At 35.0% G+C, this 26,935-nt stretch overlaps 1 long non-coding RNA gene across 1 annotated transcript in view; it reads right to left on the minus strand.

The window, feature by feature from the left end:
* LOC128999615 (uncharacterized) overlaps nt 1–25,473 on the minus strand; it is a 47,347-nt gene extending 21,874 nt beyond the window's left edge. The window contains exons 1-3 of the long non-coding RNA XR_008491309.1: nt 25,314–25,473; nt 19,341–19,419; nt 14,027–14,166 (exon numbers count right to left, since the gene is read on the minus strand). This is a non-coding gene — a long non-coding RNA (uncharacterized LOC128999615). The remainder of the gene's footprint in view (nt 1–14,026; nt 14,167–19,340; nt 19,420–25,313) is intronic.
* Nucleotides 25,474–26,935: the final 1,462 nt, after the last annotated feature.

Genomic DNA, 26,935 nt, shown 5'->3' on the forward strand with positions numbered 1-26,935 from the left:
CAGGGGTGAGGTAAGAGAGGTTAATAAGTTGAAGGTATCAGGTTCGAGACGCATCTGGGGAAGAAATATTATTTTTCAACATTTGTGAACTATTTAATCAAAATACTCAACCGATAAAATGTCCTTTTCAGATCACTTTATGCCCACACTACACAGTTCTTTCCACCCATGAAATTAGTCCGAAAATACCTGTTTGCCGCATGCTTGATCAAATAGGGCGTCACACTACTCTACTGCAATGAAAACTGGACACCAGCTGATTATAAAATTGGAAATAAGTCAACGAATCAATAAATAAAAACATAACCTCTCTTAAAAGGGTTGAGCGGTGATTGTCAAGTCTATTAATCGGTGGGAATATAAAACGGATTTTTACAGTTTTTTTTTCATTGTGAGGTTAGAGTATATGCCGAAAAATATGACACGTCACTCTTCCAAAACCAACCCATACTCGTTCAGTAAACACCTATTTTTTGGACTAGTTACATATTTTATGGCATAATTTGGTAGCCTTTTAAGTGAAACAAACTTGTACTGTAATGTTGTAACGTCGTGTTTGTCATTCATCTTCAGAGATTCAATGCAATGCAAACAAATCAGAATTCAGTCGACAATAATGCAAAAATGAGCTAAAATCAATTAAACCCACCCACACATATTTTTTTGCTTACTGATTATGGCACGCAAAGTAGCTAATTCCTGCATTTACTTATTTTGTCGCACTTATTTTACTTTTTCTCACTCCAATATTTCAACCAAACAACACAAAAGTGTGCCGGTACAGTATTAGGCATGTAATACTTGTATGCATGAAAATAAGTTGGCAAAACACATAAATATAATAATACTACATTTAGCTGGTGCAGTGTTTCCCAACCTTTTGACAATTGATCCTACAACTTACTAAACCTATAAACCTCTTGTTGCGTGTTAATATTTTACTCTCGTTCAGGATTGGGCAACCAAAAACGTGTGTTTAGGTTTTGAAAGACTATTTATTTATATGCTTTATTGTAACTGTCGGAAAAATATAATATGTACCGCCAGTGCAAAGTGCCACTTTGCACACCAGTTACACAAACAACTATTGATACATTCGATTGCTTACAATTAAAGTGCATAACAGAGCAAAATGCACAGCTGATTTTTACTCCCTGCTCCTATGGAGAAAACAAAACGAGGTTATGCTAGTTTTGAAAACAGCTGTTGTTATTGAAAACCAATTGTTTTAGCACAACTGGCAACAATAAAAATCCACAACTATGAAATAAATATAACTATTTATCTAATATGAATATGGTAATTTTTAAATAGGACAAACAGAAATGTAGTAAAAATTATATTTTTCAATTGAAAATTACCAACTTTAGGATTCTAATTAAGTGAAAATGAAATATTTAAATCTGGAAAAAAGGAAAACAATAGCAAAAACAAGGGTTTGATTACAAACAAGTTTTTAATACAACATTATACAATACAAAAATATACTACAGTAGGCTACCATATAAAAGTTCTAAATCCACAGTCTTCTAAAATGTAACAGTCTTGTATAAAGTCTTATCGTTAAAAAAAACATTGCAGGGTGTCCACAGAAAATTTGTCATTCATTTACATGACTATCCATGACTCACGAACTTTACTCAAAAATTATAATGTTAACATACACACACGAATAATACTGCCTAGACAAGTTATTTAGCAGAAAATACTGAAATAAGTATGAACAGATAACAATGGAGTACAATAAATACAACAATCAGTAACGGCCGACTAGAGCATTGAATGGTCCCCTCAACCCCATCCATCATTGGGGATTTCCATGACTTTCAATGACCAGAATGTTTTTTATGACTTTCCATGACTATCCCTGACTTTCCAGAATGTGGGCATCCTGCATTTTACCAACACAAAATATTTCTTGGGACATATTAAATGGAGTTTTAGTGGCTTTACTTGTGCTTTGGATTGGAGTAGATACCTTAAACTTGAAGTCCAACCAAGTTGTTTCAAATAAATCTTTTATTACCAAACATTTTCATTTTTTCATGGTAAATTACACTACAAAAATATATTACAGAAAATGTTTGTGCAAATAGTTAATGATTATATTACAAAAATAAACAGCTTTAAAAATACCTTCTCAATTTCCCAAAACACACTACAGTAATCATTTGACATAAAAAAAAACTTACTAAAAATATGTGAACATATTTAATACTGTAACAATTACTAATGTACTAATGTAACAATTACATTTCAAAACGTCTATACAAACAGCAAAGCATATCCTAACGTCTTCACATGTTATACCCCTACCTTGTAGCCAATTAGGTAGTATACTTTAATTTAGGATGAATCTAATTTAAGCTGGTAGTAGAAGTGAGATAAATTAAAAGACAAAGTAGGCCAAAGATACATTTATTTTATGGATGTCAAATTTCTCAAAATACACTTTCCAAATGAAATTAAATATGCAGTTGTTACTTCCAAAAATTATACTAAATAATAAAATAGTGGAAAGATCTTACTTTAAACAGAGACACTGGTTTAATGGTCAGAACAGGCACTAGTAGATACCATGCAAACTAGAAGTGGTGCAAAAAGCTACTGGACCAATCATAAGAAGGTGAACAAGAAGTGGTAGTACCAAGAAAACAAGTAAAGTTTATACAGACCTGTTGAGTTTTGTTCTAGGAGAAGCACATTTTCACACGAAGTTGTAAAGATCTTAAATCTACTTTTAATTATTAGAATTTATAGAGAATAGTTTTTATTGGGTTTGTGTGATGTTTTCAGACAGAAATCAACCACTTCTTGGTACTACCACTTCTTGTTCACCTTCTTATGATTGGTCCAGTAGCTTTTTGCACCACTTCTAGTTTGCATGGTATCTGCTAGTGCCTGTTCTGACCATTAAACCAGTGTCTCTGTTTAAAGTAAGATCTTTCCACTATTTTATTATTTAGTATAATTTTTGGAAGTAACAACTGGATATTTAATTTCATTTGGAAAGTGTATTTTGAGAAATTTGACATCCGTAAAATAAATGCATCTTTGGCCTACTTTGTCTTTTAATTTATCTCACTTCTACTACCAGCTTAAATTAGATTCATCCTAAATTAAAGTATACTACCTAATTGGCTACAAGGTAGGGGTATACAAGTGCGCAACTCTGCTTATGAATCATTTAAAATTAGAAGCTGGTAAAAGTGAGAAATACATAGGCCTACATAATTATTGAGCATTATGCCTATGTTAGAAGAACTACAGAAAATAAATAGAGGCTGAAAATTTTCAACATGTCAAAATACAATTTAAATTATCTAAACAAAGAAGAACTTCTGTACGAGATAAGAATAAGAGGGGAAGAAACGAGTGATAGTGATGTAGACTCTTTAAGAAAAACTTTAAGATCTTGTATTAACCAGAATACCGATTTAACAAATTTAAAAGGTTCATACACTTTATCTGGGGAAATAACTATAATTGGGGAAAAGTGTGAACAAATTGATTCTCTAATTGAACAGTGTAGGGAAAATGTGACTAAACTCAAAATAGCTAAAATCAAGGCTAAACTAGTGCATGTACAAAACCGGACTACTAATCTATTACAATGTAAGCTGGATCCAGATAAGAAAGTTAGTTTAGACAAATTAAATCAGCAAATCTTAAATAGTTTTGAGCAATTTAAAACAATGCATACCTTCTCAGACCAGGAAATGGGGGATTTTGAAGAGGAGCTGAATAACTCTATAGTTGAGCATGAAATAATTGGGGACAAATTAAACCAGTCTAAATCTGTAGTTCCACCAACTGAAAACTTCACTTCATCAACACCTCAAAAAGTAGAAATGGATTGTTTTCAACAAAATGTGCCGGGTCAAGTCATAAATAATCAACCAAACTCATGTACAGTTGTAAATAGTAGCCTAAGTCCTAGTAGCCTTTTTACAAAGTTGTCAAACCCATTGGAAATTTATTTAAAAAATTTTCCTGTGTGTAATGGTTTAGAAACAAACACATTGTTGCAGTTTTTGAGAAACCTAGTTACTGTCCGAAATGAAACTTCTTTATCTGAGCAAGATTTGTATGAGATTCTACCAATTTATTCTACAGCACCATTAGTGAATAAAATATTAGAATTCAAAAGGGAATCAAAATCAATTGATTTGTTGCATGCTAATATAATCACTACATTTTTGCCAATCACCTTAAGGGAAAAGCTGAAACAAGATTTAATTTTTCGACCTCAAAATCACCTTGAACCTTTGTCTATATATGTGCATGAAATAAAAATAAACCACCAGGTATTAAAGTGTGATTTAACTGAGAGTCAACTTGTTAGTTTTATTAAGAATGGAATACATCCTGATTTGCGCAACAAACTAATATTTGAGAAGAACCCTGAAACATTTTTAGACTTAGATCATCTTTGTATAAGTTTAAATAATGTAACATACAATGATTACCTCAGAAATCAAGGTTTTCCAGTTAGTAATAGTAGTGTTAGCAAGCCTTATCTATCAACTGATGATAAGCCTAGGATGGATAAACCTAACCCAGGAGTTCAACGACCTAAAAGTCACTACACAAATCGTAACAATGAGAGGCCTGTTTGTTTCAAATGTCAAAGAGTAGGTCATATTGCTCGTAATTGTTACAGACCAGATCCAAAAAACTAGTTAAGCCAGGAAAAACACGTAGCATAGACTACAAATCTGTTTTTCCGGACGGCAAGAAAGAATTCGGAAATAATAAACCTGTATATAGTTCTCATAGTCCCAATTTTAAGTCTGAACTGAGAAGAGTTGTTAAGGATTTTAATAAAATAAATTCACCTGGATTAAAGAAAGTAAAAGCTAAAACTGTAACACATTTACCCTGTATTTCTGTGGATTTAGGAAACGAATTAAGTGTGGGAGCTTTGTTAGACACTGGAGCTAGTCAAAACTTTATAAGCTTGGATTTATACAACAGATTATTGGGAAATAAATTAATTATGAGTGAAAATACTTGGCAGGGAACCATAGTTGCTGCGAACAATGAACCTTTGAGCATAAATAAGCAATGTGAAATTTTGATTAAGATAAAATCATTTACCTGGAAACAAACATTTTTAGTGGTTGAGTTAAAATATTTTGACATGATTTTAGGATACCCTTTTATGTGTGCAAGCAAGTTAAACCTAAATATGGATCGACAAATGGGTTATTTTACATTTAAACCTGAAGATGAAATTAAGTTAATTCCAAGTACAAACCTGAGTGAATTAAGCTTAAGTAGTATTAAAGTAGGAGATGTTGAAATGTGTGAAGAAGCTGAGAAGTTAATTAAGAATTTTCCTACTGTTTTTACGGATAAGATAGGATCAGCACTTGATTTGGAAATTGAGCTTAAAGTGACGGATGATAAACCTGTTAGTATCCGCCCTTATTTTTTAAGTCCACCCAAAGTAGAGAAGATGAAAGCTATAATTGATGACTGGATGAAACAAGATGTCGCGGAAGTTTCCACTAGTCCATATAGCGCCCCTGCATTTTTGACTCAAGATGGCAGACTTGTAATTAACTACTCTGAACTCAATAAGAAGTTAATCAATGTAGATTACCCGCTAGGAGATATGCAGAATATGTATCAGCATCTAAAAGGAGCTAGATATTTTACAGTCATAGATTTAAACAAAGCATTTTTACAATGTCCCATAGCTTTAGAATCCAGAGATTTAACATCTTTTAGTACAATTTTTGGTAAATTCCGTATGAAGAGAATTCCATTTGGATTGAAAATAGGCAGTAGCGTACTATCGCATTATTTGGACAAAATATTTAATGACATCAAATTTCAGTATATGATTAACTTTTGTGACGATATAGTTGTATATAGCCCTGATAAGAGAAACCATATTGAGCACGTTACAGAAGTGATTAAGAGATTAGCAAAACACGGACTTACGGTAAATCCACAAAAAGTCAAATTCTTTTGTAAGGAAATAAGTTTTTTAGGACATATTATTAAACAAGATAGCATCACAATAGATCCCGAGCGAACTAACTCATTAATGAAATTTCCTGCTCCAAAAACTGTGAGGCAAGTGCGACAGTTTATAGGAATGTGTGGTTATTGGTCTAGATATATTCCTAAATATGCTGAAATATGTTTACCTCTGTTTGGGCTGAAAAAGAAAGGTGTAAAATTTAAATGGAACGAGGAGTGTCAAAATGCGTTTGAAACCTTAAAGAGTAAGATAGCAAATCCGCCTATACTACAAATGGCCGATTTTTCTAAAGAATTTGAATTGCATACCGACGCAAGCGACCTAGCAGCTGCTGGTGTTTTATTGCAAAGAAATGAGGAGGGGAATTTAATGCCTATTGCTTACTATTCGAAGAAATTCACACCTACTGAGATGCGTTATAGCACTTACGAAAAGGAAGCTTACAGTGTAATATTGTGTGTAGAGAAATGGCATCAATTCTTGGAAGTAAGAAGTTTTAAATTAGTTACTGATTGTCAAGGTCTTAGTTTCATGCTCAAATCTCGAAAAAGCCGTGGAAGATTGTCTAGATGGTTTGAAAGGTTGTTTAGTCTTCCATTCACAGTTGAACATGTAAAAGGTTCGGAGAATATAATAGCTGATGCGTTATCACGTATGTTTAGTGGAGAGAAAGAGAGTGAGACGGAAATTCACGAAACTAATCTGTTAAGCAATATCAACAATGAAGTCTATTTTTGTAATGTGTTAAATGAAATACCATTGGATCTTAAGGACATTAAAGTACATCAAGAGAGCGATGAAGAGTGTAAGAAAATCATTGAAAGCATCAAGAATAAGACTAATAATGAAAATTATACCCTGAAAAATGAAGTTTTATTGTTTAAAAAGAAGATTTATTTGCCCAAGAAACTGTTTAGTGTAATATTCGCATTCTATCACAACTCATTAATTGGTGGTCATATGGGAATTTTTAGGACTCAAAGTAAAGTAAATGAAAGTTTTCACCATCCTGAATTAAATGAATTCGTAAAAGGTAAAGTCCGTGAATGTAAGATCTGTCTGATGTCTAAGTCGGAACAACGTAAGTTTGAAGGTCGACTGATATCTGTTCCTGTAACTCAAGCTCTAAACACTGTGTTTATTGACCTAGCTGGACCATTTCCCCGATCAAATAAACTCAATCAGTACATTTTAATTGTGGTCGATGCATTTACCCGTTTTGTATGGTTGTACCCTCTGAAGGATTGCAAGACAAAATTCATCATAGAAAAATTGAAGATAATTTTTGATAGTTTCTCAGTACCCCGAATACTTGTGTCTGATAATGCCAGTTATTTTACATCCAAGGAATTTAAGAAATTCATGTTCAATAACTATGTGGAACACAGAAAGCTAGCTGCGTACAGAGCAAACGGAAATTTGTCGGAACGATATTTGAGGGAGACTAATAATGCTTTACGGAGTTTTTATGGTAATCAACATGATAAATGGGATTCAGATCTGGGACTGATTGCCACAAGTTTGAATACTGCTGTAAATAGTTCGACTAAATCGACTGCTTTTGGTTTAATGTTTGCCCATCCTTGTAACAATGCACTGACAAACTTATGGAATGTTAATGACATTATTTCGGAGAAGTTAACTCCTGATCAAAGGAGGGAAAATTTGGGGAAAGCCATAAATAACGTCAGAAGAAGCATTGCCAGAAATCAAAGAAGGGAGAGATATAGCTATCCTCGGAGAAACCATCCATTTAAGTTGAATATGGAAGTATACATCAAGACACATTATTTAAGTAATGCAGCGAATAAATTCAGCAAGAAGTTAGCACCTAGATACGTTGGACCTTACGTAATACGCTATTTTCTGAGTGATTCAACAGTACTAGTACAAAATCCTAGCAAGTTAGAAGACGTGAAGAAAATTCATATAATTGATTTAAAGAAGAGTTAAGTAGTGAAGAGGACCAAAAGTAACCAATGTATTGATGGAAGAGGAAATGTGAAAAATGGAATTAAATGGAAGATTACGGAAGACTGAAGCTAAATTGGTCTTTATGAAATGTCTGTAAAGTAGAAGTTAGATTTGTTTAGTTGAAATATTAATTAGTTAAGGGATTTTAGCAAGCTAAGAGGGAATTTGAAATTTTGTAAATTAGTACTGTGGGAGTTGTTTTAGGTTCTTAAGAAATTTTCAAAGTTTTAAAGTGTTTTTAGTAAGAGAGTGTATAATTGTGTATGTATTGGTGAATGTGTGAGTATTTGTGGCAGCAAAAGGTAGTATGAATCTGTATGAATCTAAAATGGAGTCTGAACGTAGTGTATGAGTGGGATTTTTACTAAAGGACGCACAATAACATTTTGATTAAATTTGCACTTGTAAACAGGGAAAATAACACAGAACACAAAACACTTCACACGAAACACACGAGGGAACATAAAAACAGGGAATATAACACACTGGGATAAATAAATTAAGGGAAAACTAAAGAAAAACACAGCACACGCAAACGACATAACTAAACTAAACTGGAGAAGTGAAAGTTATTTGTCTTGTCTGGAGTTGATGTTGGGAGGGGTCAGTGAACTGTGAGCGGATGTGAAGAGTTCAAAAGAGATTTAAATAGGCTTGTTTAAGATCGCTTAAGTAATTGGGGGTTTTAAAGAAAGGTTTTATTTTAAGGTATAAATTTTGTAAATAAGATTGATAATATTTGAATTGTCATAGGAAAATGAAATGGTTCAAAATGAAAAATTGTGTAAATAGAAGTTGTTGTTTTGAGTAGAAGGTTCTGTAAGGTGCTGTAAACGTGTGGAGGCTATTTGAACTAGGAGTTAGTGTTTGTAGAATTTGTTGATAGGTAGCGCTAGTTGAAATGTCAAACGGAGTTAGAGTTTTATTATTTGTTTTAAAAGGTTTGTTTATTTTCTTTTGTAGAGTTGTTGTTTTAAAAGGAAATGTAAATATTAATTTTGAAAAAGAGTGTATAATTTTGTTTATGTAATTTCAAGTTAAGGAGGGGAAATTCTGTACCGATGGTAGTTAGTTTTTATTTGAAATAACAAAACAAAATCAATATTATTTAATCATTGGCTAGAAAGATTAAGAAAGAGTGACCAGCAGTTTAGAAGTTTTAGTTTTGTAGGGTTGGTAGTGGTTAGTGATAACTAGGTTCAACTTTGTCAGTTTTAAGTTCACTGGAAATATGGTCATCTAAGTTGTGGTTGCTGTAGAAAATTGTAAGTAGTTTTAATATTGTTTAGTAATAAGATTTTAGCTGATTTATTGTATATAGCTTTTTAGAAATCACTTTTGGAAAAAGATGAAAAGGAATGAATAGTTTTCAAATCAATTTTAATGCATTTCACAAGAAAAGAAAACAAGTAAAGTTTATACAGACCTGTTGAGTTTTGTTCTAGGAGAAGCACATTTTCACACGAAGTTGTAAAGATCTTAAATCTACTTTTAATTATTAGAATTTATAGAGAATAGTTTTTATTGGGTTTGTGTGATGTTTTCAGACAGAAATCAACCACTTCTTGGTACTACCACTTCTTGTTCACCTTCTTATGATTGGTCCAGTAGCTTTTTGCACCACTTCTAGTTTGCATGGTATCTGCTAGTGCCTGTTCTGACCATTAAACCAGTGTCTCTGTTTAAAGTAAGATCTTTCCACTATTTTATTATTTAGTATAATTTTTGGAAGTAACAACTGGATATTTAATTTCATTTGGAAAGTGTATTTTGAGAAATTTGACATCCGTAAAATAAATGCATCTTTGGCCTACTTTGTCTTTTAATTTATCTCACTTCTACTACCAGCTTAAATTAGATTCATCCTAAATTAAAGTATACTACCTAATTGGCTACAAGGTAGGGGTATAATGTTACTATTCTAACGTCTTCACATGTTAATTTACTTAAAAGAAATATATTTATAAAAGTCTTACGTTTCAGTCTTCAGACATGTAAACCCTTACATTAATATTCACTGTTTTGTTTGTGAAATGGAAAAACTACTGACTAGATTATTAACTTTTTTAATAAGCCCCTTTTATGCTCGATGAGATATTTTTGCAATACCTATGTTCTAAATATTTTTAGGACAGAAAATTTAAATATATATATATATCTGGAATTTGCAGATCATTGATGAACAGGTTTTATCTAAGAGCCGTCCGATATCAAGGAGCTTGCCCTCGTTTTTTTTATTTGCCACTCCCTGGTCAGTTATTACTGTAGAGGCCCAACGAGTCAAATATGACTCATACAAAACTTTTTTTATTACTGAAAGATTTAAGTTATAGTACAAATTGCTATTTTTGTGTTATTTAGACAAAAAAACCTTAAACGCACAAAAAATTGGTCTAACCGGTATTCGTGTGCTTGGGCAGGAAAAGATTAACATGTGGAAAGTATAAACACAATGACTGCTCATAAAAAAATATATATATATTAGGTAGCCCTGTTATTTTTTGTTAGCCTATTGAATTTACACATGTTCATTAAGAAATAAACATAAAACATATGAGTAAGTGGGGCAAGTGGCGTCATCAAACTAAGGGGAACAACAGTCAAATTAGAGAGATAAAATTAGGGACACCGACACCAGTCACTCATAAGCACTTAGGTAGTGTCTGCCATGAGCGACGCAAATGTCCCATGAACACTTAGTGAAGTCATTAACAAACAAATCACTCTATTTGATGTCTTGTATTTGCCTAATATACAATCAACTATCTAGGCCAATATAAAGGTAATAAGGATTACAATATTTTGAGTAAACCGTAGGTTATACACCTATCAACAGCTCACTTGAATGAAAGGTTTTGATGAGAAACCCATTATAATACTAGTTTTTCAACAAACAATTTCCTTAGAGCATGAACCTCAATTGAAGTGTTACATTTAGTCAGATTTAAAATACTGAAGATGCATCAGCCATTACGTTAGCTTTATTCTTGTAGTTATTCTTCTTGTAATTTGCAACGGAGCAAGAATACTTAAGAGAATTTTGGGGTCTCTAAAGCTTTAGAGATTTGAAAATAGTGCAACTATAATTCTTTGTTAAGAGTAGCTACTCTAAAAAAAAAACACCCTTGCATGGATTAAATACAGGCAAATCTAAATCCTGCTTATTGCTTAATTAAATGAAAATATCTTGCGTAGTTTTCGTTAAACTATATGACAGAATCAAAACCAACTACTTTATCGCAATGTTAACATCATACAATGAGAATCAAAAGTTTAACTCGGGAAAAACAAACTAAAATAAAAGCAAATGTAACAGCAGATGCATCTTCAATAATATTTTAAATGTGATTAGACCCTCAACATCAATAGAGATGGGGACGCCATGTAGGTGCGTATTTTAACCAAATATGACAAAGGATGAGTGTAGAATGGTGTGAGGTGAGATGATCTGTGTAGCTTTGTTAAGATCAGTTGTTTCACTAGCCAGGGATAATTAATTTATTTAAAGCCCAATCAATGATCAGGAACAGCTGGGTCCTGTTTCGAACCATCAAAAAGCTACTAAATTTTTCTCAGTTCCTGTCCATAGGAGATGGTTTATCGATAAACTGATACTATTAAGGGAAAGTTTTGTACATCAAGACCTTTCATTCAAGTATGCGGTTAATAGGTGTGTGTCTTACGATTTTCTCAAGCATTTGTGATCCTTGTTAGCTTTATTTTTACTTTTTTCCTCAGTTAGTTAATCTTTTTATGCTCATTATTAGAGGTTTACATTACGATAAAGTTATTAGTTTTTACTCTGCCTGCCACACGGTTTATTGCAAATACACAAGGGGTTTTCTTTAAAATAAGCAATAAGTGTAATTGAGGTTTGCCTGTATAATCAATAGTATGTGTTTAGTGATGTAAGTACAATGAGTGCCCCCCCCCCCCCAATGGAGTACATGTGGAGAGCACCCTCCCCCCCCTACTTAAACATCACCTTATATTCGTTTATCTCAGCCTATGTGATCATGGAAAAATCCAACAACTCGTGTGGATATTTTTTCATCGCCTCCATTGGTCATGGAACCATTGTCATCGTTTTCCGTGACCACAGCCATATCTTGAATATCTCCTGCGTTCATGTAGAAATCGTCTCTCGCAGTGATTAAAACTCATCATTGTTTTCCGCAGTTGCAAAAAAATCGTGAATATGTTCTTCGGTCTTGCAGTCTTCATCATCTCTGTCTCTCACAGTCACGGAAACAACATAATCTTTTTCTACGATTGCGGCAAACTCATGAATCTATTCTTCAGTCTTGAAGACACTATCTTTCTCTTCCGCGGTCATGGAAATAAGGTCAACTTTTTCTATGATTGCGTAATAATCATGAATATCTTCTTTGGTCTTGTAGACATCATATATGTCTCCTGCGGTCACGGAAGCGACGTCAACTTTCTTCACGATTACGGCATAATCATGAATATCTTGTTCGGTCTAGGAGACACTATCTTTTTCTTCTGCAGCCACAGAAAAAGTGTCATCTTTTTCTGTGATCGCGTCAAAATCATGAATACCTTCTTTGGTCTTGCGTAGGGATCATCTTAGTCCGTCAGATCACGGTCCGCCACTGTATGTGTTTAACTCGATATTCAAGTAAATTTAGAAACTTACATAATTCTCTTAAGGTATTCTTGGATCATTCTTAATGCTACAGTTTACTAATAAATGCGAACATTACTAAAACAAACTACAATAGTACAAAAAGCAAGATTGTTGCCACCTAGACATAAGTCAGAATAAAGGTCTGGCTGAAAAGATTATTGCGCTAGCATACAATGGATTGTACAATGCAAACTGAGAAAAATATTTCTCCAATGCCTTCCCAACTGAACCTGATCACAGGTTGGTTGGGATGGGAAGCAGACATGACATGCGCATGTGCTGCAGGATCATGATTGCAAGTATGCGGCCCATGTGCAATCAAGTTAAGATGATTTACTCATATTTCCTTGTGTCTATTTAAACTAACTATAAATGTAAATCTGAAGTTGTGATGAATTACAGCGTATCACTACCCAATAAATCTCAGATAATTAAAAAAAACAATTAAATTCAGAAGGACAATTGATTTATACTTGCAGCTTAAAAATACCCTTATGGTATAACACTATTATCTGTATGGTTTTATAGTATAGTGAAGCAGACCATTTTTGCATGTTTTTTCATAGTAGTAAGACGATGAAAACGTTTTTTACATTTAGGACACTTGTGACAAGGTTTAGAACCCAAATGGTTTTGACTAATGTGCCTAATCAAGGTCTCCTTACGTGTAAATGATTTACAGCATTCTGCACATTCATATATTTGCCCTTGGACTGTATGGGCCTCCTGTTCGTGGCGTTTTAGGTTGGATTTACGAGTAAAATCTAACCCACAAGTACCACACTCATATTGTTCAGAACTGTTTTTCTCAACGCAATGCACCGCTTGGTGGCGTTTCAGTGTACCCTTTTGAGAAAAATCTTTACCACAAGTGCCACACTCGTATCGTTCAGAGCTGTTGTTCTCTTCCCTATGCCACTCTTCGTGGCGTTTCAGGTTATCACTACAAGAAAACTCTTTACCGCAAATAGCACATTTAAGCGTCATTAAATGATCCTGGAATTGATGTGTGTGTTCTTTGTGGCGTATCAGGTTATATTTACGAGAAAAAAATTTACCACAAGTACCACACTCGTATCGTCCAGATCGGTTGTTCTCTTCCCTATGCCACTCATTGTGGAGTTTCAGGTCATCACTACAAGAAAACTCTTTACCACAAATAGCACATTTAAGCATATTTAAATGATCCTCGAATTTATGTATCTGTTCTTCGTGGCGAATCAGGTTATATTTACGAGAAAAAACTTTACCACAAGTACCACATTTAAATAACTTATCTGAGCGAGTCATTTCATGGATCTTCAAACTTCAAATGCTGCAAGAGAACACACTGAGTAAATTCAAAAGGTTGTCCCTTATGAGCAGGAGTTTGAGTTATTATATCCCTGGTCAGGGCTGATTGATACCTCTGTTATACTTGGAACATTCCTATTGCCTTTTGCCAGAGTTGACCCTCTGCGTGTCTGAGTTCGTTCTTCCTTGAGATACTAGAATCCCTCCCCAGTTCTTGGTATTTCATTTATAAACATTGTCACGCAAAGAAGATCTGAAATAAAGTAGAAGTTTTTTAAAAACAATAGTTTTTATACACATGCACAATTGTTAGGAATTCTATATTTAAGATGTATCTTATATTAATTCCAGTACGCTTCAATTTACTGAATAATCGATCTATGGTAAAAAAAATTCCATAAGACCGCAAATAGTGCTAGAATTTACTTTAACTCTGCCATCCAGGGTAATAAATATTTTTCATCATACTGTCAGGAAAGCAGCCGTTTTTAGTTATCTAAATCGTCTGGAAAGTCACTGTTTTTAAGTAACTTCAAATAGGGAACAGAATAAACATATGGTAAATTTCTCAGTTCGCTAACCTCAAACTTTAATCAAGGCATTATGAAAACGGTGGGGCACACGGAAGATTTCTCAGGTGCCGTTTGACGTCACTAACTGCTGCGTCTGAAGAAACAGACAATTTTATAATTTTCTATTATTAAATTAAACTGTCATAACCTAACCAAACGTGCTGATAATGGAAAAATCGATTTAAGGTTTACTAATCTAAAAAAGAGTTTTGTTCATAAAATAAAATTATAATTGCCTAAATTCAATTTTATAATTTTTTAATTATAAAATTAAACTGTCATAACCTAACCAAACTAACCAAACGTGCTGATAATGGAAAAATCGATTTAAGGTTTACTAATCTAAAAAATAGTTTTGTTCATAAAATAAAATTATAATTGCCTAAATTCAATTTTATAATTTTTTAATTATAAAATTAAACTGTCATAACCTAACCAAACCAACCAAACTAGCTGATATGAAAAAATTGTTGATAAAAAGCGAGTGCTGCCGGCGGGATTCGAACCCGGAACATTCGGATTATCAGCCCGCAACGCTATCCACTGTACCACCGAGGCCGATGGCTCAGATTTGTATCGATGCAGTATTGGTGTTCCCTCAAAGTGACGTCAAATGGCACCTGAGAAATCTTACGTGTGCCGTTTCGTTATGAAAATGCTGCTAATCACCATAGAGATTTTTATTTTTTTATCACAATTTTATTTACAATCTGTTCAGTTTTTTGAATACTCAGCAAATACAATAACAACTATTAATAAAACGTTAGTAAATCTCTGTCCATCGACAGATCTAACTTAAAAATAGTTCAATGAAAAAATAAATAAGTAGATAAACAAGAGAAAATTAAATTGTTCAAACAAAAAGTGGAGGTCCAAAACATGAATCCTTTTCAGTCTGTATATAGCAGTACGGTTGTCCAAGAGGTTTAGTGCCAGGTGATTAGGGTGATTTTCAAGCTTCTTTAGATATTTTGCACTAAATTTTGTTATTTCCTCTTTTACCGGAATTCCACTGTCCTTATGAAGGATATTGTTATTAACATACCATGGGGCTTGCAGGATGAACCTTAAAACTTTTGACTGAAATAGTTGGATGATGTTTATGTTCGAAAAACTGGATGTTCCCCACAGTTGGATTCCATATGTCCAAATTGGCTTCAGGATTACTTTGTATAGTAATAATTTATTTGCAATGGTCAATTTTGATTAACTACTTAGGAGCCAGGAAAGATTTTTAAATTTTAAATTTAGATACATTCTTTTGTTTCAGATGTGGTTTTTCCATGTTAATCTTTTGTCAATCGTCATGCCGAGATATTTTACTTTCTGGGATTGAGGAATTTGGACATTATTTAAGGTTACAGGAGGACAAGTACCTAATCTGGTAGTGAAGGTCACATGAGTAGATTTGCTCTCATTCACTTTTATTTTCCATGTTTGCAACCATTCTTCCAAGTCATCTAGTGAATTTTGAAGATTAACTGAAGCTACCACTGGATCAGGATGGGACGCTAAAATAGCAGTATCGTCAGCAAAAGTGGACACAGAAGTATTCACATTTTCAGGTAGATCAGCTGTAAACAGCGTATATAGTACAGGTCCGAGAACACTTCCTTGGGGAACGCCAGCTTGAATTGGGTACAATTTTGTAATGATATCTCCAAATTTAACTCTGAAATATCTGTCGGTTAGGTATGATTTGATTGTCATATAAAATGTATGAGGAAGATTCAGTTTGAGCTTATAAAGTAAGCCTATGTGCCACACTTTGGCAAGGCTTGACTTACATCGATAAAGAAAGCTGTACAATAATTCTTTTTCTCGAGGTCTTTTTTAATTTTATTAACTGTAGGCCTACTGTACTTGTATTCTATGTACTTGTACAACTGTGGAATGTTCTCGTCGATATCGAAACTGATGATTTGGAATCAAGTTTCTGTCCTCTACTTCTTCAAGTAGACGATTCAAGAAGAGCCTCTCAAACAATTTGGATGTTATTGTAAGTAGACTGATAGGTCGATATGAACTTGCTTGTTGGGGTGGTTCATCACAAAGCCAAAATTGTGCAGGGAAACTTTAAATATTGTTGGCCCTCTTCTTAAAGACCCTTTGCTCCTTTTAACTTGCCTCCAAACATGTGATCCATTAGTTCTGTTTATACTTGCACTGTTATTTTGTGACAGAGTCACTTCTCGATAAATTTCAAGCACAGACATGAATTCCATACAGAAACCCTTTTGGGGAGGCATATTAAAGTAAGGTTAAGAAAGACTTTTAAAAAGAAGTTAATGTTTTGTAAATTAACCTCAAATTGTTAGAATAAACTATTTCAAATTAAAACGCATGATTACCCACTCTTTAAAAAAATATTTAAAAGAGTTAGTCATCTTCTGGGTTACCACTTTGGATAGCATTTCCAAGATCTGGATCAATTTTCAGGGTCAGCCTGAGCCCCCTGGGGAAGTCATGCGAAATTTTCCAAGGGTGCGACATTAGGACTGAATGGAATTTCCACGTTCTCCCTGCCTAATTCCCATCACCCTACCCCCGGACACATAGTGAACTATTGGGCTCGGCTCATGGAATCGTTCACTGAAATATTTATAGATAGTTTGTCAAAACCTGTCTTTATTAACACGTTCGCTACAGCAATAGTACAAAATTTTTCATTCACATGGACCAGCGGCGCACATAACTTATGCGTCGGCCGGTTTCCACCCATAGACTGCCGTCGCATATATGCGTCGGCTAGTCACATTAAAATAGACTGCCGTCGCAAATTTGCATTGGTGTTCTATTATTAAAATGCTTATATCTTTGTAACGGTTTATTTGAAGGCACTGAATTCCTTGCAGTGATCTACAGAGATGTCTGACGCACAACTGTGTCGCTTGGTCTGTGGGTATGATGATTGGTGACGTCATATGATAGTTGGAAAAAACGTTGCATATATGTGACGTTTGGTCTATTTCAAGAAAACTACGATAATTTTCACTATTGTCTTCGCTGTAGTTCCGGGCGTCGCAGATATGGGACATTACAAAAGGTTATAAGAAATACAAAAAAACAAGATACATTATTAACAAACACGATTGTAGCGTATTACAATGTAAATGATCACTGTTTCACAGGTTTTCGCCCGTGGTCTGTGTGTACTGTTATCCAAGTGACAACCGGTCTATGTGTAAGATTCAAATGTATACCTCGGTCTGTGGCAATGACTGTGGCGTCGCATATATGCGACGCTCAGTAGTGAACATGTTAAAATAATTTTAATAGGTATAATTGCCTTTTTATATAACAATAATTTTGTAGTAAATATTTTTATAGTCTGAGGTGAGGCTAGGTTAGGTTATGTTAGGATAGCCTAGGACTTTTCTGTATTTATTGAAAAATTATCCCACACAGTAATGTTTGATTTGAATTGGGTGAACAATTCCATGAGGTGATCAGTTCTCTTGCCAATGTGTATGTAGATAGGGAGAAGGGTGCTGACCGACGCGGTGAGGGAGATTTCTCTCAGTCCTATTGTCACACCCTGAAATATTTCACATGGCTGCCCCTGCGGACCCAGGCCAAATTTGTCACACCGTTGCCGTGATAAGACCCAAATGGTCCTTGTTTTATTTCCAGTGGCGGAGGCCTCAAATCACCATCTAGCCGAGAGCCTCAAATAGACCGGGCCTGTGTTGTGAGTTTGTTTGTTGTTTCACTATGATAGATCATAAGCTTTAAAATGACACATAGTTCAAGTATCAAAATGTAAGTATCAAATCTATAATATTAAAACGAAACATGGTTTTTTTATTTCACGATTCTGAATCAACCACTTGACGGATTTTCTTGATTTTTGTGTTGAAAGAAAGATAATTTTGAGAACTAGGGAATGTCGAGGCCATAATTTTAATTTAGGGTCCCAGTTTTTTAGAAATTAAGTTTTAATTTTCAAAAAGTCTAGCAGCCGACGGACGAGTTAAAGTCGTTTTAGTGGTGGTTTAACTAACAGCTGGTTTCTAACTGCCATTGAAATGTTTATGTTACAAGTTGTTTGTATACAAAAATATTGATCCAGAGTTTGCCTACACACTATTTCACTTTAAAATGCAGTTTATTACCTACCGTAAAAGATCTATGTTATCAGGAGATTGTGTAATTTCGAACTAAACATTTTAAACGTATAATCAAGTTTTGTCATACATGCAATCCGTCTAAGTATAAGTGCTTAATCCTTTAAGATATAAGTGGTTTACGTGTTGATACATCTTTTTCTAGATGTTTGAATATAAGTATGACCGCATACAGTACACATGAAAATGTCAACCGGTGTAGTAGGTCTCCAGAAAACTGACCAGTAAGCTGCAGTGTCAGTAGAAACCAAAATTGATTCACACCATATCATAACTATCCCAGTAGTACTGTATGATTCAGAAACTTGATGAAGGGGTACATTCCAAAAGGCTCAGATCTCGGATGGGCTGGGCAGGCTTTGCATGGCGGAGAGAAGATACTTCAACATTTAAAAGTGTATTCCAATGAGTACTACAAGGTAGACGACCACTTTGAAGACCAAGTAATGAAAGAAATCTTCAGACCGGTATCTTCCTTAGAAATGGCAGGGGATAGAAGAGAACGGGAGGCCGGATCATTTTAGAGGTTTCAGTGACCAAGGTGGTAAAATAAGGTACGGTAAGTGATAGTAGGCCTATGCAGTGGAAGGTGGTATGTAGCTACTGTACTCAAAGCCAGTGTGTGTGAATCGGCCACCAAGTTGTAAACTAGCTGTTCTGAATAATATTCAGTTTTAATGGACTACTCGATTCCCGTACGTAGGACAGGCCAAAAAGCTCGTATTTACCTATTTTAAATCCAAGTAGTGACAAGATCCAGCATTCAGATGTATATATCTTTTTCTCTGCCACAGTCTCCGATTGTAACTGAAACATTAAATTAAACAGTATTATGATCAAGATGTTTTTACAGGTGCTTAAGATTGTTTTGCAGACTTTAAAAGTTTATTCATTTATTGGCATGAAGAAATCCGTTAAACCCATATTTTAGTCCCTGAGATGAAGGGTGAAATAATTTGTTCAATAGTTTTTATTGTGTTAACCCTTGATCTGCCGTGTTAGATTCATTTAAATGCTAGGATATTTTGCTGCAGTTAGCATATTTAATTTTAAAAATAACAAAAATATTACTTTTAATAAAGTTGTACTGTAGCCTATTAATTGTGTAGGGTATGTCATTTGTTTCAGGGACAAACAAAGAGTATTATTAAGTTATTTTTTAAACTTAACTACCAACATTTTATGACCTCTTTATTTATAGGTTGTAACATAGATAAAACCCCTTAGTAGATTTCTCATCTTTATGGAACAGCTGGAGCCAGTTTTATTGTTAGTTTTGTCGGGTGAGGTAGTGTTTTGTTCACAATTTGTTTCTTGTTATTTCAGTACCTAATTAAAAAGCTTGTCTAAACAAATATAATGATCTAATCATAAACAACAACTCGTCTCCTAGTTATAAAACCAACAGTGAAGCCCATATCATGATTTCAACCCTAAAACAAAATTTTGTCGACACTAGCAGTCAATGGGCGCGTTCTGGGAACATGTACAGGTGCACCGGTGCAGATTAACCGGTGACTTATTCACCGGTACCACCCTGGGGCAAGAGTCTTGGTATCCCAGAACGGTTATTCACCGGTTTACGGTACACATGGGATTATAATTTACACAACACAATCACCTATTATTTACTTTATAATATTTAAACCAAACAAACTTGTCCTCACAGAATAAATTATTTGAAAATTATTCACTTAATACGTAATAGGCTATAACCCCCTCATAGAATAAATTATTCACTCATTACGCAACATAACCTATAAAACTGATGACCATAACTCGATGGACCCGCCATCTTGCCGTAGCTGCATGCTGATGTTGTCCAAGCAACTGACAACTGACCAATCAGAGGCCGCCGGTGTTTATGCACCCTACAATTTCTCCAGTGCATAAATCTTGCACCGGTGGAGGAAAAAGAGGAAATAGCTGTCTGCTTGACACATTTTTTTCACCGGTGCGACACCGGTGCACCGGTACATGTTCCCAGAACGCGCTCAGCGTCACCGGTTATTGAACTAGACACGAAAATAGATAAAATAGAAAATAGATAATCCTTATCCATCTATTCGTTTAAGCACCAAAAGGAAAAATAAAAAATATTGTTTACAAAAAAGTCAATTAGTTAAATGGCCTTTAACAGTTTTAGTAGAAAATCATGTAAACAGCCTTATATGTACCTAGACATAGACATAGACATATTTTATTCATGAATTGGGTACAAATTATACACTGCACATCTCAATCGTCAAATACATTATATGGTCTAGTAGCATTTAAATCAAAACAAAAAATAATAAGTTAAATCTATTTATTCTAAAGATTTAAACAAATAACTTAAAAAAAAAATTCCATGTTGAATGAGATCAGGCAGACAGGAATTATTCGGTACTATAAAAGTCACCTTCCACCAAATAATTTTTCAGCTGTTTCCCAAAACCTTTAGAACCCAACCTTGACCTGCACTGCTTTACTTCTTCAGGAAGCCTATTAAAGAAAAATGGGCCCAAAAAATGTTCGTTCCTTTCAGAAAGGGTCAGACGATGACATGGAGTACAAAGATCTTCTCCATGCCTAGTGGGGTATCTATGACATTGACCAACCGATGGAATATCCTTCAGATGATTTACTGCAGACATTATTGCTCTGTAGATGAATATAGAAGGCAAAGTTAAAATGTTATTCTCCCGGAAGACTCCTCTGCATGAATGGAGTGGTGGTAAGCAATTGAGGATACACACTGCCCTTTTTTGTATGGTAAAGACCTTATCAGCATGGGAAGAACCACCCCAGACTTCAATACCATAAGTCATGAGACTAAAAAAAAACAACCATAGTAGACTGCAACTAACATTTCCCAGTCAAGAAGAGGTTGCAGCATCCTAAGTGCATGGCAGATGCGGTTCAACTTGCAACAAAGCTGTGATACATGATTGGACCATGACAACATTTTATCCACAGTTATACCTAAAAATTTCACAACTGAGCACACTTCTATCTCAAACTTATTCAACTAGACGAATTCAGGGATCTTATTGAGAGTTAGGAATTGCATGAAAACGGACTTATCGGAGTTCAGTCTAAGATTGTTCAGCGATAACCTTCAACTCGGAATTGCAAATTGGAACATGGACCTCCAAACAGTAAGGTTGTGTCATCCGCATAGAATATTGATTTAGCTATGAAGATGTGCTGATAGATCATTAATATACACCATAAAAAGCAATGGTCCGAGAATACTACCCTGAGGAACCCCAAACTTGCATTCAGCGAGATCCGACCCAAATCCTGAAATCTCAACAAATTGCATTCTATTTTAAAGATACGATCGGAACCAAGCTAGGGGAACTCCTCGAACACCATATTTTTCCAGTTTCTCACAAAGAATATCGTGATTAGGCTCACTGTATCGAAAGCTTTCGAAAGATCACAGAATACACTCAGGGCTGGTTTGCGCTGTTCAAGGTTGGATAATACATCCTGAACAAACTCCATAATTGCTCGAGTGGTTGAGCGACCAGCTCTGAAGCCATATTGGTTCAATGTTATTTCATGTCTAGATGATTCATTAACCTGGAATACACAACCTTCTCCATTACCTTTGATAAAGTGCAAAGAAGAACAACCGGCCTATAGTTGTTAACATCGCATTTGTCACCTTTCCTAAAGACCGGGACAATTTTTGCTATTTTGTAAATATTGAAGAAAATACCTGATGACATGGAAGCATTAAACAGATAAACTAAAGGGTCTAAAATGGATGTGTACATTTGCTTCAAAAGAGAGCTGGATATTTCGTCAGAGCCTGTAGACGTTTTTGATTTAAGCGATTTAATTGCTTGCTCTATCTCTCTGGAAGTAACTAGAGACAAAAACACAGAATGCATTGGAGGGGTCTGCTGGACAAGATTGGCTGCAGTAGACGATTCACCAAATGCAGATCCAACAAAAGAACCTGAGAAAGAAGGTGACTGAATTAATGAATCCTTGGATTTTAAGATGGGTAAAGAAGAAGGTTTCAACTCACCAGTCTCTCTACGAACAATATGCCAAAGGGCCTTTTGCATGCAGTCAGCTTTCTCTAATTCAAATGAGATATCTGTACGTTTTTCCTGAATAAAAAGATTCCTGAACAGTTTTTTTCTCTCTTTCAAAAGTGCTTTCAAGGCCGGATCCTTAGTATTTCAGACGAGAATACCCTAAGGTATTCTTAAGTGGGCCTTAATACTACTAAGGCCTATTAAAATAAACAAGCATGAAGTGTTCTAAAAATTTAAAAGAACTCCAGAGATTGAATATGGAATTGCTAACTTTCTTGAAATCACAGCAACGCGTGACGGGTAAGCTAGTAGGCCCTACTCCATAAAAATAACTGAGAATTTTAAATTTACATTTTTTTTATTTGATCTGTAACCAATAACTTAGCCATACCTACTATAACACTTCAATATACCGGTAGGCCTACTAAATTATTTGTTTTTATGTTCTCTTAAAATGGTAGCCTATTATGAATTATTTCAATTATTACTTAAATATTGATTAGGCCCTAAATAAAAACCTACGAACGACAAAATAATACAAAACATTGTTTGACAGTGTCCGCGGTGGGATGACATAAAAAAGCCATCCCAGTAATAGTGAGTCGTACTTTTAAGCATCAGTCACACTTGAGACTAGGCTTTTTAGCAGCCGCTACTACCAGCCGCTGGTGATATTGGCAGCAAGCAGCCTAGTCTGACCTAGAACTAGCAGCTGTGGTATTGCAAGCGAGCTGGTGTTTACTAGCCAAAATCAAAAGTCAAACTTTTTAGCGCTTCCAACCCACCGCTGGGAGTCACGTGACCTCCTAACTGGTGGCAGCCTTCCAATGTGAACCCCTGGTAGCTCACAAGCGGCTGGTTAGTGGCGGCTGCTAAACAGCCTAGTGTGACCGAAGTTTTACGCTTACTCTTACCTGTTATTGCCATGTGGCAATAATATTCACACCCATTTTCAGAGTGTGATTCATTTTTATTCGTCAAAGTAGGTACTTACGGTACGGTACTTAAAATGACAACTTTACAAAGTATAATTTTACAAATATTTTTAGGGAGGGCCCCTGAAACCCCCTTTCTGCTGGGTGGTATTCCATTCCGGTCCCCTAGGCCCCTCATAACCATTATTAAACAAGGCCTTGCAACTATGGATTGTCCCAGGCCTCACATTTTATAAGGACGGCTCTGCTTGCGCTTTCCCAGGTGTTTAGTTTTCATCTGGATGTATTTAAAAACCTGCTTTCATCATTCTTTTAATAGTTTTTAATGAATTATTGCAATTTTTTTTTGCATCGCTCTGTTAGTTATTCTATTCGCACCATTAACTTTTTGTCTTTCCACTCATTGTCACAGCACTCAATCACCTGTAGAATTAACATATAAATACCTCTGCTCCACTATAAGAGTAGCCTTAAGTAAACTTAAATCTTAAAGGAAACACAACTTAAAGGAGACTGCACTGAATCAAATTAACTTACACGACCATCAACTCACAAAAACAAAGATAAATTGAAGTAAGATAGGTAAGGATCCTCATCGTCGTTGTCGACTAATCTTTGTACAACAAATTTGGTTAGTTACATATTACAGCACCTCTTTAGGCCAAGGCAACATGCCCTCATGATTTACGTTTAGCGCCTGCAAATAGTGTGAGATAGCTCACAAACACTGGCATGTTAGGGATAAGAATCGATCTAGGTCAACCCTCGATATAGGACTAAGTTAGGTCTAAGTAAACGGATAACTTAACATCGTCGCGAAAACATTTAGGTACCCTATTTCCAGGGCTAAAGCATCGAAGTTTTTTTCAGATTTTCGTCTGCTCTCTGTAAGTTTCTGCAACAGCTACATAACTTAATTCAGTTAACTTAAAACTAATACAATTCAGTCATCATATTTCAATACTTAACTTACTTGGTTAAAACATTGATGTTCGACAAAAAAATCGGTAAGTTAAGTTTAATCTAGGCCTAACATTAATGTAACAAGTAGGCCTACCCCGCCCGATCACGTCGTGTCCCGTTACCGTATAATAGGCCTATTATCCTTCGTTTTTAACCCTAAATGTTTGTTTTTATGTTCGTGTACGTGTTAAATGTATTTATTTAGGCTATTATGAATTGACGACCTTCAAATGAAGCAAGAAGACATCTGTACTGGCCCGACGATGACTCCTTTGTGAGTCAAAACCGGTTGCAATTTAGGCCTAGCAACAAATTGAACATAAATGCAGGTTATTTACCATTATTTAGAATGTAACAAGCATCGAACATGGATAAGTTAGATAAACATCTAGATGGTTCAAAAACATTGGCTCATCCCTACTGCGTGTAGCCCTGACTCAAGGGGATTCTTAACTCTCGCGGACACAGTAGGCCTAACTTAAAAACTTGGTCACGGAAGTTTGTTTTTAGAAAGTTTTGAGCGAGTTGGGGTGTTAGGAGTGGTAGGCCTACATAGCTTTCCCTACTAAGATTCAACCAAGTAACTTAGACAACTATAGGCCTAACCTAACTTAGGCCTATAAGCCAACAATAGATTTAGGCTGGACGCTTTTAGATTAAGGTTTTGAAGTTAAGCCCACGATGTGAATAAAACTTAAATTGGGCCTTATGGTTCTCATGTTCTTTCATGTATTTAACTTACGTCTTACGAACGTTTTTTACTCACTGTGTGTAAAGGTAGAAGGTAAATTGTACACTAAGGTAGGTTGTGCTTTGTTTCCCTTGTCTGTGGTTTAAACTATACTACAAGTCTCTTCCACTTCGTATTTTTGGTCCTCCCATGGGTCATGAGTTGATGAGTAACTAGTAAGTAAATCCGTGATTGCAGTATTAGAACATTAGATCAAAAAGTAAACAATTAATATAGGCCAAACAAAATCAATTCGAATTCACCGTACTTTAAAAGATGAAGAATGAGAAGAAGAGAAGATGGAAGATGGATGATGGAACCGGACCGGAGTGGAGACCGGAACGAAACGATGGAGTGGAGAGGAGGGAGATGGAACTGTTGAATTTAGCTAAAAAAAGGTCAGGCACCTCAAACCACAAGCATCGATGTATAATCCAAGCAGGCTAGAAGAAATAGAGGGTGGTGACTGGTGATGTAGCACTGATTTAGAGAATTAAGAGATGTTAACCGCCGTTATGCAATAGGAGCACGTAATGGGCCCGCGGCCTTCGAACTGGCAACGTCGCAAGTGGTGTTGTAACAGCTGATTTTTTGGAAGCAACTAATGGTATTTGTGTATTTACGAAACATTGATTACTAGACTATGACAATAATATTGACCCCGCTTAAAAATGCACAGGTATAGATTTTAATTCATATTGTTTCAATTTTCAATTCTGTAGGCTATGTTTTATTTTCAACATTTTGATAAATTTATGTTCATAAATTAAAAATTAAATCAATAAAGTGCGAATTAATGAGCTGATGTCACATGTCTGCCATGTTATCTTATGGGACGTCTGTCACTGAACAACACCACTTGCGATGTTGCCAATTCTACCAGGCCGCATCACGCCGCACCCTGTAGTCAAAGGCGGCCGTGGTATTATAGGGGTTAGCGGAATTTTACCACCTTGATCAAAATTGTCGTCACAGCCTAGGAGGTAAAATTCTATCAGAAAACTGCGAGTTCCACAACCTGAGATGAATAAATTAAATGTGGAATTAAACGTATTTTCACTGTTATAAATTCAATCAGAACAAATTACAACCTAGAGTGCGCGGGCCGGATTTCCACCCCCTTCATGAGTTTAGTCATTAGGTCTACGGTCCGGAATTTAGCCTCTCGTCTTGTTCTGATCCTTATGTACAAATACAAAATGGCGGATACCTAGTAAACGAAACGGACTTTGGAAAAAATGTTACTCTTGATTTTCTTTTTATTTTGAACTCAGGAATCACTACGTAGATGATGTCCCCACCCTTTTTGAACACCTTGTGAATTCAAATTGTAGAACACCCCATACAAAATTTTGCGGGAAAATTGTTTGAACATAGTAGTATCGATGCTAATTATTATCTAACAAATTTTAGTTTTTGCCCTAAATTATTTTCTTGTCTTATATTTTGTGGAGAGGAGAACTACATAAGAAATAGGTTTGTTTTTTAAATTTATTATATTAATTTTTTACGTAATTTCATCAAAGTTTTCTCAATGTTGTAAATTTTTTTTCTCCATTAATAATAATTATGTAAACATAAATAATGAAAACTAATACCGGGATAAAATAGGGAATCCTTTTAACATAAAATGTGTTCCTTAGAAATAATAATAATAT

The sequence above is a fragment of the Macrosteles quadrilineatus genome, unplaced genomic scaffold, assembly GCF_028750875.1.
Source record: "Macrosteles quadrilineatus isolate MER2022 unplaced genomic scaffold, UCM_ALF_1.0 Scaffold_8__2_contigs__length_117827958, whole genome shotgun sequence".
NCBI lineage: Eukaryota > Metazoa > Arthropoda > Insecta > Hemiptera > Cicadellidae > Macrosteles > Macrosteles quadrilineatus.